Source organism: Pan paniscus, chromosome 9 (assembly GCF_029289425.2).
Source record: "Pan paniscus chromosome 9, NHGRI_mPanPan1-v2.0_pri, whole genome shotgun sequence".
In the NCBI taxonomy this organism is placed as follows: domain Eukaryota; kingdom Metazoa; phylum Chordata; class Mammalia; order Primates; family Hominidae; genus Pan; species Pan paniscus.
Window position 1 is genome coordinate 73,194,008 of NC_073258.2, and position 15,692 is coordinate 73,209,699.

General features: G+C 46.6%; 1 pseudogene; it reads right to left on the reverse strand.

The window, feature by feature from the left end:
- Nucleotides 1-2,749: 2,749 nt before the first annotated feature.
- On the reverse strand, nucleotides 2,750-4,346 carry LOC100993583 (docking protein 1-like; annotated as a pseudogene).
- Nucleotides 4,347-15,692: the final 11,346 nt, after the last annotated feature.

The following is a 15,692-nucleotide window of genomic DNA, read 5'->3' on the forward strand; positions in this document are numbered from 1 at the left end:
TAGGTCTAAACTTGTAGAGATTGAGACCTGACAGCTCAACTGCTTCAAAAAGTTCTCCCTCCTGGTGTGTGAGGTGCACCTCTCCCCCTCAATATATACTCTACAGGGAGTCCAAGGGATCTCAGAATTGGGAAATCAGATGGGGTCACTGCTCTCAGACCCTCCCATGGCTCTCCATTGCCCTCATGATCAAGTCCAAGCTCTTGCTGGCGCGCCACGTCCTCAGTGCTAGCGCTCCAGCCTGCCTCCCCCTGTTCTTGGCTTTCTTTGCAGCCATCACACACTAATCTTTTGGTTCAGAGCTGTTCTCTCTGGCTGGAATGCCCATTTCATTCCCTGCCCTCCCACACAAAACAAACAAAAACGAACAAACCCAAGCCTGGTTGACTCCTGTTTATCCATTGGGTCTCAATTTGGATATCATTGCTTCCTGGAAGCCTTCCCTGATGCTGCTAGACTAGGTTGGGCATCCCTGCCATGTCCCATGGTAGTACTTCCTCTCTTTTGGTCACTCAAATGACCTTGTTGAAGTGTTTGCAATACAGTGCAAGGTCTTAGGGCAGAACTATGTCATCTTGTTTCTCACTCACTCCCCAGCCCTACCGTGGTGCCTAGCCCATCACTCTGCATGTCATAGGTCCTCTCTTATCTGTTTGTCAAATGAATGGATTAGGCTAATCTGAAATCTTCGTGTTGGAGAATCGTGCCCTTGCTTCCAGGGAAGAAATTCTCATCCCCTGACTCCACTCTGCACTCTCTGAAGAGGGATCATCCTGCCCTCTTCATTTCCTCTCTCTCCAGGGACAGGAAACTTCTTCCCTCACGGGTCAACCTCTGCCTGGAAGAAAGTCCTTCCTCATCTGAGGAATTTGCAGGTGGCCATACCCCTTCCCCAGTGAAGCTGACCAGCACTAGGAGCAACTGAAGCTTGCATGCAGGGACAAGCAGAGATATAAGGGGAGGCAGAGTGCCAGTGCTGCCTAAGGCCCTGGCTCCAGCTGTCTCAGAGACCATGATCTAGCCCTGTCATTTTTTTTTCTTTTTTTCTTTTTTTTTTTTTTCTTTTTGAGACAGAGTCTTCCACTGTTTCCTAGGCTGGAGAGCAGTGGCGCAATCTCGGCTCACTGTAACCCCTGCCTCCTGGGTTCAAGTGATTCTCCTGCCTCAGTCTCCCGAGTAGCTGGGATTACAGGCGCCGCCACCATGCCCAACTAATTTTTGTGTTTTTAGTACAGACGGGGTTTCACCATGTTGGCCAGGCTGGTCTCGAACTCCTGGCCTTAAGTGGTCCACCCACATCAGCCTCCCAAAGTGCTGGGATTACAGGCATGAGCCACCATGCCTGGCTTAAGCCCTGCCATTTCTACAGTTTGGTCCTTGAATCAATAAATTCCCTTCTGTCTAAACTACTTTTGGTTGGGCTTCTGACACTTGCAACCAAGAGTTCTGGTCAATACAATCTTTAAAGACTTAACACATTTATAGGTAATCAAACAAATGGTAGTGGTGATTAGAAGCTTTATTGTAAGATGCTACAGGGTTAGCTGGGCAGGAACTGGCCTTTCCAGGCCGCAGGATGTGGACTTGGGGTTTCTGCTCTGCAGGCATCCATTTGCATCTGCTGATCAGCATAGGAGCTGAGAAGCATTCCAAGGAAGTGTTTTAAACCATGTCCACTACTGGGTTCAGACCTATATAGACAGGTCTCTCAGATGGCAGAGGTGAGGGAACTTTGGAAGCCAGCCTGCACATGTGTGCACGTGTGTGTGTGCATGTGTGATAGGGGTAGGCAAAGAGGCTTCCTGAGAACTCACCATCAAAGAAGAAAGAGACAGGCAGAGTGGGAAGGACTCTGCAAGGGCTTCATACCAGAACGGCTGGTGGTTGAGAGTCTGATATGGGGAGCTCATCCTGACTAAGGCCTCCACCCCCAAAATGTGTGTACTCCTGGGGGAGCTAAAAATGCTCTAGCATGAAACACTGTCACCGCAATCTTGCTGTGAAGCCTCCTTGCAGAGCAGGACAGCTTCACTTCCAAGAATGATGACAAATTCTGGAGCCTGGTTGCTGGGTTTCAACTCTGGTTCCACCATTGATGAGCTGTGTGACTTAGGGTAAGTTATTCAACCTCTCTGTGCCTCAGTTTTCTCATCTGCAAACTAGTTTTTGTTTGTTTTTTAGAGACAGGATGTCTCTCTGTTGCCCAGGCTGGAGTGCAGTGGCACGATCACTGCATCCTCGAACTCCTGGGCTCAAATGATCCTCCTGCCTCAGCCTCTCCAGTAGCTAGGACTTCAGGCACAGGCCACCATGCCCAGCTTAAATTAGTTCATTTTATGATTAGATGAATTAAAATATATAAAGTGTTGGAACAGTGCCTGGCACATTAAATAAATCAGCTATTTAACCACCACCACCACGACAACCCCTTCTCCCTCTTTTTAAATATTTTTTTATTTATTTTTAAACCCAAGCTGACTTTCATGACAATTAAAAAATTTTAAAATATATCTCTGGCAAAGAATAATGCAGGGGTAAGGATCCAGGCACAGTCCAACATCTCTCTGAGGCCTCCACACGGGCCCCTCAAACCGCACCCACTCTGACCATGCACCACTTTCCACAGACCTGGTCCCACAGCTGTCTCTTCCTTTGGGGAAGTTGGGAAGGGATGGCTTTAGGGGGATGCAGAGCCCGTCCTCAGCCCTGCCATCTGCCCCACTTCTTAGGACTTCCTGGGATTGACTGTCCTTCCCTTGACTCCCCCATCCCTCTGGTCCCCTGGTCTCACACGGCATGGCCCCTCCCACCCTCTGGCTTCTGCTGGTTCTAACCATTTTCTCTGATCCCTAGTGCCACCTCCCCATGGTCCTCCTCAGCCACTTCAGCCTAGTCCTCCTTCTCAGGTAGAGGCCTCTGACTTGACCCCAGTCCTGTCAGTCCCTACTGTAGAAAGCACACAGTCCCAGCTCCCTGAGGCTCCACTCTTCTGGACCTGGCTGTACAGGGCTGAGTTGTGGCTTTTGCTGCTCCTGCCAGTTGCAGTACTAGGTTCAGGGAAGGCTGGGCCCTGGGACTTAGAAGCAGGGAGGGTCTTTGTTCTCTGGGTGGGTGGCATAGCGTAGTCATCAGTGGCAGGGTTGTAGGGGAGCTTGTAGCCCTCCTACTTCACCTGAGCTTGACATCCCACACATCTTTGGGCTCCTAAGGCAGATCATAAAGGCCCTGGGGAAGGGCTGGGGCCAGGCCCTCGGGTTCATCATAGATGGGATCCTCTTTGGGGTCCGTCAGCTTGGCCTTCAGCAACTGCTGCTGCTCATGCTCATACAAGTCCCAATAGAGAGGTTTCTTCCATTGTACTCCCTCTCCTGCCCAAGCAAGGGTGCCGTCCAAGAGGTCTGAGTATAGGGAGCCCTGGGATGGGCCTGAAGCAATGTGCAGGGAGTCTAAGGGCTCAGCATACAGGGCTGGGGGGCTTTCAAGGAGCTCTTGGGGGCCAGGTGGGGAAGAGAACTTCCCCTCTACCACCTTCCTTTCATGGGAATCAGCTCTGAGAGCATTGTGCCCCTGTCTGGCCTTTCCCTGGGCCTTCTGCCGGTGGATGGCAGTCTCATCTGCCTGGAAGATGTCATTTCCCTGTGCCGTCTGGAAAGTGAAGGTTCCAGGGCCCAAGAGGCAGCGGCGCTGGCCTCAAAAGAGAACATGACCTTGTCCCGGCCATAGCAATGCAACAGAGTGTAGGGCCAGGACAGGAGCAGCTCCGGTACCTGACTCTGGGCTCCCATGGTCAGGAGAGTCAGCCTTTCAGCCTCCACCCTCAGCACGTAGGAGGCATGCAGGCCACAGTGCTCGACCGCCTCAGTCCTCTGCACCGTTACCCAGAACTGGGATCCTTCCCAGGTGGGGCTGCACAAGGAGTTCTCCAGCATCTCCAGGGCAGAAAGCTCAGGTGGGTTATTGGTAGGTTCCAGAGTCCAGCTGCCTTTCCGAAGGGGGTTTTGGCACAGCGTCTGCAACCAGGCTGCACTGGACGGCACATCAACAGCCAGCAGGTGCTAGTGCTGTGCAGTGTCCAGGCGGAAGGCAGTGGCGCTGGGCTCAGGGAGGCTCTCCACGGCCACGGGGACCAAACTCACACACTTCGCCAGATGGATCACCTTGCAGTCCAGGCAGCACGAGCTCCCTCGGCCACTCCCAGAGCTCGACCCCTTATGGTCAAAGAACTTGAGCCGCGCTATGCCATGGGGACTGGCCGGGTAGAGCATGGCCCAGGTCTTCCTCCACCTCTTGGTCCCAAAGTGCTGACTCTGCGAAAAGAGCGGCCCTTCTGTCATAGCTCCGTCCATGGCCCCCAGCGGTTGCTTCCCCCCTTCTCCCTCTTATCAAGTGACTGAGTACTGTGGCACTGATAGATCCACACCAGACTCTGGCCAGGCTCCCTCTGATCTGTTACTCCTGAAACTTGCATATATAACCCAGACACGATGCACCACAGCATCACCTTTACCTGAAAGATTCAGAAGGCATCAGGGCCCTGCAGAGTTACCCAGCGTGATGGCTTCATTTTTGCAGATGAAGAGACCAAGGCCCAGCGAGGGATCCTATAGAAAGAGTAAAAGTAAAGCCAATGAGCATGTGTCAGAGGAGGAGTCCCCCACAGAAGGAGTGGCAGGTAAAAGGATCCTTGTGGACAGATATAGTGGGGACTGCTCTGGATCTTCTGCTTCGTTCCCTGCTCTGACATTAACTTAGTCTGTGAGCTCAGGCAGTGGAAGCGGTTGAGGAAGGACCCGTGCCCTGGAGAACTCTTTTTGCCAGTGATCATTTGGAGAGTGGTATCCTGGGGATTCCCAGGTGTCACCACTTTATTCTCACTTCTGCCAGAAACACTGATCTTAGCCTCCCCTCAGAAATCTGAGCAAGAATGTCCTGGGCTCAGAGTGTGGCCACTATGCTGGCTTCTTACTCCAGTGCACTCCTGCCAGCCCTCCTCTCCTCTGGGGGAGCACACGGAGCCACAGCTCCTCCCTAGCATCGAAATGCATCTTTGTACCCTCCAAAGTGATGTCTTCAGTGTCATCGTTATTCAATTATGATCAGAAGCTGAGCTTGATCAGACATCCAATATAACTTCGATCAAGTCATGAAACTTCTTTTTTTTTTTTTTTTGAGACGGAGTCTCGCTCTGTCACCCAGGCTGGAGTGCAATGGCACAATCTTGGCTCACTGCAACCTCCGCCTGCTGGGCTCGAGCGATTCTCCTGCCTCAGCCTCCCGAGTAGCTGGAATTACAGGCACGTGCCATCGTGCCTAGCTAATTTTTGTATTTTTAGTAGAGACGGGGGTTTCACCATGTTGCCCAGGCTGGTCTTGAACTCCTGACCTCAGGTGATCCACCCGCCTTGGCCTCCCAAAGTGCTGTGATTACAGGCGTGAGCCACCGTGCTGGCGGGATGCTTTCTTTAAGGATTTCCCAGTCTGGTGGGCACATGGAAACTTACCTGGGGAGAGGGGGGATTTCTCTTTAGAATGTCTTAGTTGTTTTTGTAAGACAATGGTACAGAGAAGTCTTGTTGCTTCCTTTAAAAAGGGGAAAGAAAAAACAAAGTTTGACCCTACCAACGTTGCTATGCTCTGACAAGCTTATCCAGGTGATATGGTTTGGCTGTGTCCCCACCCAACTCTCATCTTGAATTATAGCTCCCATAATTCCCACGTGTTGTGGGAGAGACCCGATGGGAAGTAATTGAATCATGGGGACGAGTATTTCCTGTGCTGTTCTTGTGGTAGTGAATAAGTCTCACGAGATCTGATGGTTTTATAAATAGGAGTTCCCCGGCGCAAGCGTTCCTGTCTGCCGCAATGTAAGACGTGGTTTTGCTGCTCATTTGCCTTCCGCCATGACTGTGAGGACTCCCCAGCTTTGTGGAACGGTGAGTACATTAAACCTCTTTCCTGGCCGAGTGCGGTGGCTCATGCCTGTAATCCCAGCACTTTGGGAGGCCGAAGTGGGTGGATCACCTAAGGTCAGGAGTTCCAGACCAGCCTGGCCAACATGGTGAAACCCCGTCTCTACTAAATATAAAAAAAATTAGCCGGGCATGGAGGTGCCACGCCTGTAGTCCCGGCTACTCGGGAGCCTGAGGCAGGAGAATCGCTGGAACCTAGGAGGCGAAGGTTGCAGTGAGCCGAGATCATGCCACTGCACCCCAGCCTGGGCGACAGAGTAAGACCCCATCTCAGAAGAAAAGAAAAAAAAGGTTCTTTCCTTTATAAATTATCCAGTCTCGGATATGTCTTTATCAGTAGTGTGAGAACAGACTAATACACCAAGTTATTGTGCATGGGAAGGAACCTGCCAATGGGCTGCCATAATGAACAATTATGGAGTGGTCATCCAGCACCATTCTTCCCTCTTGGGAACTGTCATATCCATCTAGGTGGCTACCCAGGGACCATTGCTTTTACATAATCCTTCCCTCAGTCATAATTGGTCCAGGTGTGGACCCTTTTCAAAGATGGGTCAATAAAACCTTTCCTTACCCTTTTTTCTTATTTGAACTTAGAAACAAGTCATTCTTTTGTTTTTTGTTTGTTTCTTTGTTTTTGCTTTTTAGGAAATAGAGTCTCATGTGTCACACGGGCTGAAGTTCAGTGGCGCAATCATAGCTCATTGCAGCCTTGACTTCTTGTGTTCAAGGGATCCTCCCACCTCAGCCTCCCAAGTAGCTGGGACTATAGGTATGTGTCACCACAGCCAGCTAATTAAAAAAGATTTTTTTTCTGTAGAGTCCTACTATATTGTCCGGGCTGGTCTCAAACTTCTGGGCTGAAGTGATCCTCCCGCCTTGGTCTCCCAGTTCTCTGGGATTATAGGTGTGGACCACCATGCCTGGCCCAAGTCATTCTTTTTTGAATGGTGAAAGGCCATAAATATGAAGTTCAGGAACTGTCTGCAAGCATATTCTCCATCATGAAGAGAAGAAAGGTGCTCTGCAGTGAGGAAAGCAGAAATAAAAAGTTGAAGCAAAAGATAAGGATAATTCTATTAGGATTTAAGTTCCTAGTTCCAGTTATTCCTGAGATATCCTTGCTCTTTTTGCAAATTAGTTGTTCAGCCCCTTATTGGATTTTATTACCCAACACATTCTTCTTTATGTTTAATCTGGTTCAAGTTGGATTTCTGTCACTTCCAAGCAAAAGAATCCCAATTTAAAAATCGGTACAAGGTGTAGAGTGATGCACATGGCAGAACCTAAAACATGGAACTGGCCCTGTTGATGTTGAGGGTGGGATATAGTAAGACTCCCTCCATCCTGAGTCTGGAAGTGAGCTGTTCGTTAGGTGACGACTGAAGCAGCCAGGGAAATGACTGTATGGTGTCTTTTAGAACAACCTCCCCTATCTCTGCCCCGTGGTTGCAGCTTCAGAGGATTCAGTAGGAACATGGCAAAATATTGGAGCACATTGTCTACACTTGGCAACCCCAGGAAGATACTTCCAGGGAGGGACAAGCACATGACGGGCAGTATGACAATTTGTAACTCTGGTGAGGCCTCCTCTGCCTGGGGCTGGCAATCCAAGGTGGCTGCAGGAAAATAATCATGTGCTTTGCAGACTGGCTGCAGGCAGATTCCGTGCACACCCTAAAGTGAATGCATTGATTAGGAAAGGGGGGCTGTCTGAAATGGGGATATCTGGGATGAGCTAGAGGAATCAGGGACCTGTGACTCTCCCAATCCCCCCTTGGCACCCTGGCCCGACAGTAAGGGTCAACATTTGTTTTTCTTTTTTTGGCATCTGCCATCTGAAACCACTTCTAAGTTAGGGAAATTCCCCATCTAATAGATGCCAGATACTTGTTTCCTGAACTTCCCTCACAACCAGGTGTAGACATTTGACCTTGTCTCAGCCAGTCCCGTACATGGATCACAGACTAAGCTAAGAAATCTGTAGATAAGGAAGTGAGGATTCAGAGACCCTCAGAACTCCCTCCAGGGACAATGGGCTTGTAGTAAGACCTAGTTCTAGAGGCAGCAGGGACCCTACAGGGCTTGCTCTTGGCAGCAGGAAGGGGCAGTGGTGGCAGCATTGTCCTCCTGGAGAAAACCCTGCAGCTTAATTTAGGGCATTGTTCTGGTTTCCTGTGTGGCTCTCTATCTGGTTCTCTAGTTGTTTCTGTAATTCTCTGAGATATCTAATATCTTTTATACAGTTAATGAGTTATTTTTTTGCTTAAATAAGATGGAGTTGGTTTTGTGGCTTGTAACTAATGACTCTGACTGATATATAAATTGGTACTAGATTGACTGAAGGCATCAGACTTTCAGAGAAATAGCTGGAATCTAGGAATGGTTGTGTGGCCTGTTGGGGGACTAAAGGTAATGAAAATCCAGAGATGGGGTGGCAGTTGGTGGCAAAATAGCTCATCCGCTTATTACTAGTGGTTACCTGGAATGAAGTGTCCATTGAGAACAAAGACTTGGGGGACTGTCTGACATGAGTCTGAAGGGAATGAGGAACAAATGGATTGTGAGGTGGTGTGGACAACTTAAAGCGAGAATGAAAACATCAGACTCAAAGTTTGCTCTCACTCTATCCTGTGTGAGAACTAGAGCATTGTTTGGAAGAGGAACATACTGGGGTGGTTATGTATGGGAGAATTTGGATGGCTGAGAGCTCTGAGCTTCTATGAACTAGGGCTAGGTTGGATACCACCTAAGGGAAAATCCAAAATGACAAAGGTATAAACAAAATAATAGATTCTTTCTTCTTCACTAAAAATAAATCTGTGGGTAGGGAGTCCAGTGCTGGTGTGGCTACTCCATGGGCCTCCTACTCCTTCCTTCTTTTTGTTTTCTCTTCCTAGAGTGTGGTTTCTATCCTCAAGCTCACCTAATGTTCTAAGATAGCTGTTGGAGTTCTAAGCATCACATCCACATTCTAGGAAGCCAGAATGAAGAAGAAAGCAAGCAAAAAGTACATCTCTCAGTGAGACATCTCCCTGTAAGGAACCTTCTTAGAGGCTCTGTGCAGCACTTCTGTTTACTTCGTATTTGCCTGAATTTAGTTGTATGAGCACATCAAACTGAAAGGGAGACTAGAAAAAGGAGTGATTTTTAACTGGGCACATTAGTATCCCAAATGAAATAGGGTCTTCATTGCTGAGGAATAAGGAGAGAATCGATATCAGGCAGGGATGTTACCCATTGCTGCATAACAATTACCCCACAACTTAGTAGTGGAAAACAATACACATTTATTGTGTAATAGTTTCTGTGCATCAGGAATTTAGGAACAGCTTACCTGAGTCCCCTGCTTCAGGGTCTCTTCCAAGGCTACAATCAAGGTGTCAGATCTGCAGTCTCAAATGAGGGCTTGGCTAAGGCCAGGTCTGCTTCTAAGCTCACGCACATGGCTCTTTTTAGGGCTCAGTGCCTCAAGAGCAATTGGACTGAAGGGCTCTGTTTCTTATCAGATGTTGGCCAGAGGTCACCCTCACTTTCTTGCACTGTGGGCCTCCCCATCAGGACAAGCATGTTAGAAGGGTCAGAGGGAATGTCAGCAAGACAGAAGGCAGCCTTTTGTAACCTAATCTTGGAAATCACATCCCGTCATTTTTGCCATATTCTGCTCCTTAGAAGTAAATTACTAGCCAGGTGCAGCGGCTCACATCTATAATCCCAGCACTTTGGGAAGCTGAGGCAGGAGGATCACTTCAGCTCAGGAGTTTGAGGTCCTGAGTAACATAGCAAGACATCATCTCAACAGAAAGTATAAAAAGTAGCCAGCCATGGTGGCATGCACCTGTAGTCCTAGCTACGCAGGAGGCTGGGGCAGGAGGATCGCTTGAGCCCAGTAGTTCCAGGCTGCTAGTGAGCTATGATCACAGTATTGCAACCCAGCCTGGGTGCACTTACCAAAGAGTCTGGATTCCATGTGTCCGTTCTAATAGCTGGGGGTAGTCCTAATAACTTTTATTTATTTATTTATTTATTTATTTAGAGACAGAGTCTCAGTCTGTCACTCAGGCTGGAGTGCAGTGGCACGATCTAGGCTCACTGCAACCTCTGCCTCCCAGGTTCAAGTGATTTTCTTGCCTCAGCCTCCCAGGTAGTAGCTGGGATTACAGGCGTGCACCACCACGCCCGGCTAATTTTTTTTTGTATTTTTAGTAGAGATGGCGTTTCACCATGTTGACCGGGTTTGTCTCGAATTCCTGGCATCAAGAGATCCACTCACCTTGGTCTCCCAAAGTGCTGGGATTACAGGCGTGAACCGCCACACCCGGCCTTATGACTTTTTAAAAAAGGATGAGTTAATTGTTTTCTAGAGCCTATAATAACATTATTTACTTTATCACATATCCATCCACCTATTCTTCTGCCAATCCACTGTATTTTTTGAATGCATTTCAGAGTAAGTTTCAGACATCCATATGCTTGACCTCTAAATACTTCAGTGTGTATATTATTATGTTGAAAAATTGTTGGTTTTAAGAAAGTGTTAGACCTTTTCCCAAAGGGTTGTGCCATTTTACACTTCCACCAATAATGTATGTGAATTCTTGTTTCATATCCTCTTGAACATTAAATAGTGTCAGTATTTTTAATTTTATTCATTCTGATGGATATATAGTGGATTTAATTGCTTTTTCAGTTGGTTGACTGAAACCTGGATTCCATGATGAAGTTAAATGAAATTGAGATGCCAAGAATCCTTTGGTAAAATGTGGAAAAGAGAATCCAAAGAATTAGGGAGACGGGAATTTGGTGTGGGTTTATAAGTGTGACTCATTCACTCCTAGCTCTGTCCCCTAGGAGGGCCCGGGGACATTCTCTTCACCAAGGCATTGAGAAATATATTTGTGAGAGTGATGATATCTTCAGAAAGTACTGTAATAACCAGTTTCTGTAGGTTGGAGATATTGGGGGAAGACACTACAGATGAAACAGCCTCCCTGATTTCTTTTTTTTCTTTTCTTTTTTTTTTTTTTTTGAGATGGAGTCTTGCTCTGTTGCCCAGGCTAGAGTGCAGCAGCGTGATCTCGGCTCACTGCCGGCTCCTCCTCCCGAGTTCACACCATTCTTCTGCCTCAGCCTCCCGAGTAGCTGGGACTACAGGTGCCCGCCACCATGCCTGGCTAATTTTTTGTATTTTTAGTAGAGATGGGGTTTCACCATGTTAGCCAGGATGGTCTTGATCTCCTTAACCTCGTGATTCACCTGCCTCGGCCTCCCAAAGTGCTGGGATTACAGGCGTGAGCCACGCGCCTGGCTTTTTTTTTTGTTTTTTTGAGACAGGATCTTGCTCTGTTGTCCCGGCTGGAGTGCAGTGGCATGATCATGGCTTATTGCAACCTCCACCTCCCGGGCTCAAGTGATTCTCCCACCTCAGCCTCCCAAGTAGTTGGGACTTCAGGTGCATGCCACCATGCCCAGCTAATTAAAAAAATATATATTTTTTAGAGACAGGGTCTTGCTATGTTGCCCAGGCTTGCCTTGAGCTTCTGGGTTTAAGCCACCTTCCCACCTTGGCCTCCCAAAGTGCCAAGATTGCAGGCATGAGCTACCGCTCACCATGTAGGCACCCTCATTTCCACCAGCATGATGGAACCCTAGGGTTGTGAGGGTGGGGTGGGGTACTTCACTGCCAGGGGCAAGCTGGGTGTGGTTACTCTGATTGCCAGCTGCTCTGAGTGGTCTGACCTGCAGAGATCTTTGCTGGTTGATCATTTTGAGATCACTGAGTCCCTAGGATTAAAGAATGTAAGCAGTTCACTAAGATTCTAACTGATCTGTAAAACCCAAAACCCTCTGGAACTGGTGAAAAGGGGACCCACTTAAGACAATAGGATGGGGAATAATGGAGTTATGATCTCTCACTGAATTTCCTGTCCTGGGTTAGTTCACAGACTTACAGCCCCATGAATGGGGTGAAGGCAAGTTTACTTAAGCAAGATTTAGAAATACCTCCTTAAATATTTCTTTCTTTTCTTTCTTTCTTTCTTTCTTTCTTTCTTTCTTTCTTTTTTTTTTTTTTTTTTTTTTTTTATACAGAGTCTCACTCTGTCACCCAGGCTGGAGTGCAGTGGCATGATTCTGGCTCACTGCAACCTCCACCTCCCGGGTTCAAGCAATTGTCTTGCCTCGGCCTCCTGAGTAGCTGGGATTACAAGTGCCCATCACCACGCCCGGCTAATTTTTGTGTTTTTAGTAGAGACAGGGCTTCATCATGTTGGCCAGGCTGGTCTAGAAATCCTGACCTCAAGTGATCTGCCTGCCTCGGCCTCCCAAAGTGCTGGGATTGCAGGTATGAGCCACAGTGCCCTGCCTCCCTTTGTATTCCTTATAGGGTCCCCCAGAAAGGCCTGTGGTCATTTTCCAGGATAGCTATTGTAGGTTTAATTGTGTCTCCTCCAAAAGATATGTTGAAGTTCTGGTCCCCAGTACCTGTGAAATAGGTGACCTTATTTTGAAATACTTTATTTGCAATCAGGTTAAGGTGAGGTCATCCTGGTTTAGCCCTAATCCATTGACGGTCTCCTTAGAAGAAGCTTTTTTTCTTTTCTTTTCTTTCTTTTTTTAACCTTATAAAAAAGGAGAAATTTGGACACAGAGGGAACACCATGTGAAGATGGAGAATAAATTTCCGTGGTTTCAGGCTACCTTGTGTATAGTATTTTGTTATGGCAGCCCTAGGAAACGGATCCAGTAACTGTGACCTTGGGAGTGTTGGACATTGGCTCTAATGCTAATCTTTGGAGTTGTAGTTGGCACAGTGATTAATGAATCACTCAGAGTGAATGAAGGCTTATGGAGTCAAGTGATAAATTGACTTTTGATTTTTTTTCTGAGACAGGGTCTTGCTATGTTGCCCAGGGTGGAGTGCAGTGGCATGATCATAACCCACTACAGCCTCAAACTCCTGTACTGAAGCCATCCTCTTGCCTCAGCCTCCTGATTAGCTGAAACTACAGGCGTGTGCCACCATGGCTAGCTACCTTTTTTTTTTTCTTTTTAAATTTTTGTAAAGACAGGGCTCTCACCATGTTGCCTAGGCTGGTCTCGAACTCTTGGGCTCAAGTGATCCTCCTGCCTTGGCCTCCCAAAGTGCTAGGATTACAGGTGTGAGCCACTGTGCCTGGCTGCAACTTTTGATTTCAGTCTACCTTACTATCACCCCAGTTCTTAAACCCATTTTCCCATCATTTCTTTAGTTCCCGAGTGTATAGTTAGACTAGATACATTCAGCAAATGGCAGAATCCCCGTGTTTCTCCAGTCCATGGAATATGTGGTTGAAAGGGTCGAGCAAAAGCACTAAACCTTCCTCCCTATTTAAATTATAAACAAACAGCAATAATGCCTTGCTGGGGGGAATGCGAGATTAGTGCAACCATCAAAGATCTGAAAATTTAGAGGTGAAAATTCTTGTTACTTATCCATTTAATTTACCTGTTTGGCTCACGAAGAAGTCAGAAGGGCCTTTGAGAATGACGGTGGATGATTGAAAGTTTAAGACAGGTGATGACTCCAGTTGCATTGCTCTTGCAGATGTGGTTTCTCCACTAGAGCAAATCAACAGCGCCTCTCCCACCTGCGATGAAGTTATTAACTTGCAAATGTTTTTTCCCTATTTCAATAAGCAAAGAAGACCAGAGGTAATTTTGTTTATCCTGGCAGGGGCAGAAGTACATTTTCACTATTTTGCTTCAAGAACTATGTCAGCTCTCTGCCTCTGTGCCACAATTTAGTACACAGGGACTTTGATAATCTTAAAGTCCCATAACACGTTACACTGGCGAACTACGATTATGATAAAGTGCTGATAAATCCTAAATAGCAGAAAGTACTCAGTACCCTGAATGCCTTAGTGAGTTGTTGTCGTCAGCGTTTTGGATTTAAGCCATTCTAGTAGGTGCATAGTGATATCTCATTTATTGTTTTAATTTGCAATTCCCTGATGACATAATGTTGAGCATCTTTCATGTATTTATTTGCTGTCTGCACATATCCTTTGGTGAGGTGTCTGTTCCTATCTTTTGCTAATTTTTAAATCGGGTGATTGTTTCTTTATTGTCAAGTTTGAAAAGTTCTTGTATATTTTGGACACCAGTCCTTTATATGTGTTTTACAAAGATTTTATCCCAGTTCGTGGTTTGTCTTCATTCTCTCAAAAGCATCTTTTGCAGAATAGAAGCTTTTAATTTTAGTAAAGTCTAACATATGTTTCTTCTTTCATGAATTCTGCTTTTGGTGTTGTATTAAAAAAAATCACCGTCTTCATTTATATAGTAGTAAGTAAACTTTAAGAATAGTAAAATAAATAAATAAGTACATAGAAAATCGTCACCAAACCCAAGGTCATCTAGATTTTGTCTTATGTTATCTTCTAGGAGTTTTATAGTTTTGCATTCAATTTTTTTTTTTTTTTTTTTTGAGACGGAGTCTTGCCTTGTCTCCAGGCTGGGGTGCAGTGGCGCGATCTCAGCTCACTGCAACCTTTGCCTACCAGGTTCAAGCAATTCTGCCTCAGCCATCTGAGTAGCTGGGACTACAGTTGCACACCGCCACACCCAGCTAATTTTTGTATTTTGAGTAGAGATGGGGTTTCATCGTATTGGCCAGGGTGGTCTTGATTTCCTGACTTCGTGATCCTCCCGCCTCGGCCTCCCAAAGTGCTGGGATTACAGGCATGAGCCACTACGCCCAGCTAATTTTGTATTTTTAGTAGAGACGGGGTTTCTCCATGTTGGTCAGGCTGGTCTCGAACTCCCAACCTCAGGTGATCCGCCCGCCTCGGCCTCCCAAAGTGCTGGGATTGCAGGCATGAGCTACCACGCCCAGTGTCCCATTTTTTTAAATTGTTATTAAAAATTTTTTTTAATTGTTATTTTAAAAAAATTTTAAATTGTTATTTAAAAAAATTAAAAAAAATTTTTTTTAAATTTTTAATAAAATAGAGATGGGGGTCTCACTATGTTGCCCAGGCTGGTATTAAACTCCTGGGCTCAAGTGATCCTACTGCCTCAGCCTCCCAAATTGTTAGGATTACAGGTGTGTGCCACCATGCCCGGCCCAGAGTCCCATTCTCTTGAATCACTTTTTAATCTCTAGGATGTTGTTGCTCATGCTTTTTTTTTTCTTTTTTTTTTTTTCTTTTGAGACAAGGTCTCACTCTATCACCCAGGCTGGAGTGCAGTGGCGTGATCTCTGCTCACTACAACCTCCGCCTCCTGGGCTCAAGCAATTCTCCTGCCTCAGCCTCCTGACTAGCTGGGATTACAGGCACACACCACAATGCTCAGCTAATTTTTTTTATATTTTTAGTAGAGACGGGGTTTCACCATGTTGGCCAGGCTGGTCTCGAACTCTTGACCTCAGGTGATCCACCTGCCTCACCTTCCCAAAGTGCTGGGATTACAGGCATGAGCCACTGTACCTAGCCGTACTTATTAAAACACAATATCCTACTTCATACTTTCAAGACTATTGGTGATACTCTTGAAAAAGAGAGATCCACTATTAACAGTGAGATTTTCTTCCAAACAACTAATATTCATTCTACAAGTTCTGATAGTGGCACTTTCTTGAATTTATCAGAAGGTATGTGTGAAAACTTTCTAGACAATAACCAACACTCATTCTTTCCTCGAATGGTCCTTAAGTGGACTAAAATGCTCAGGAGTGGC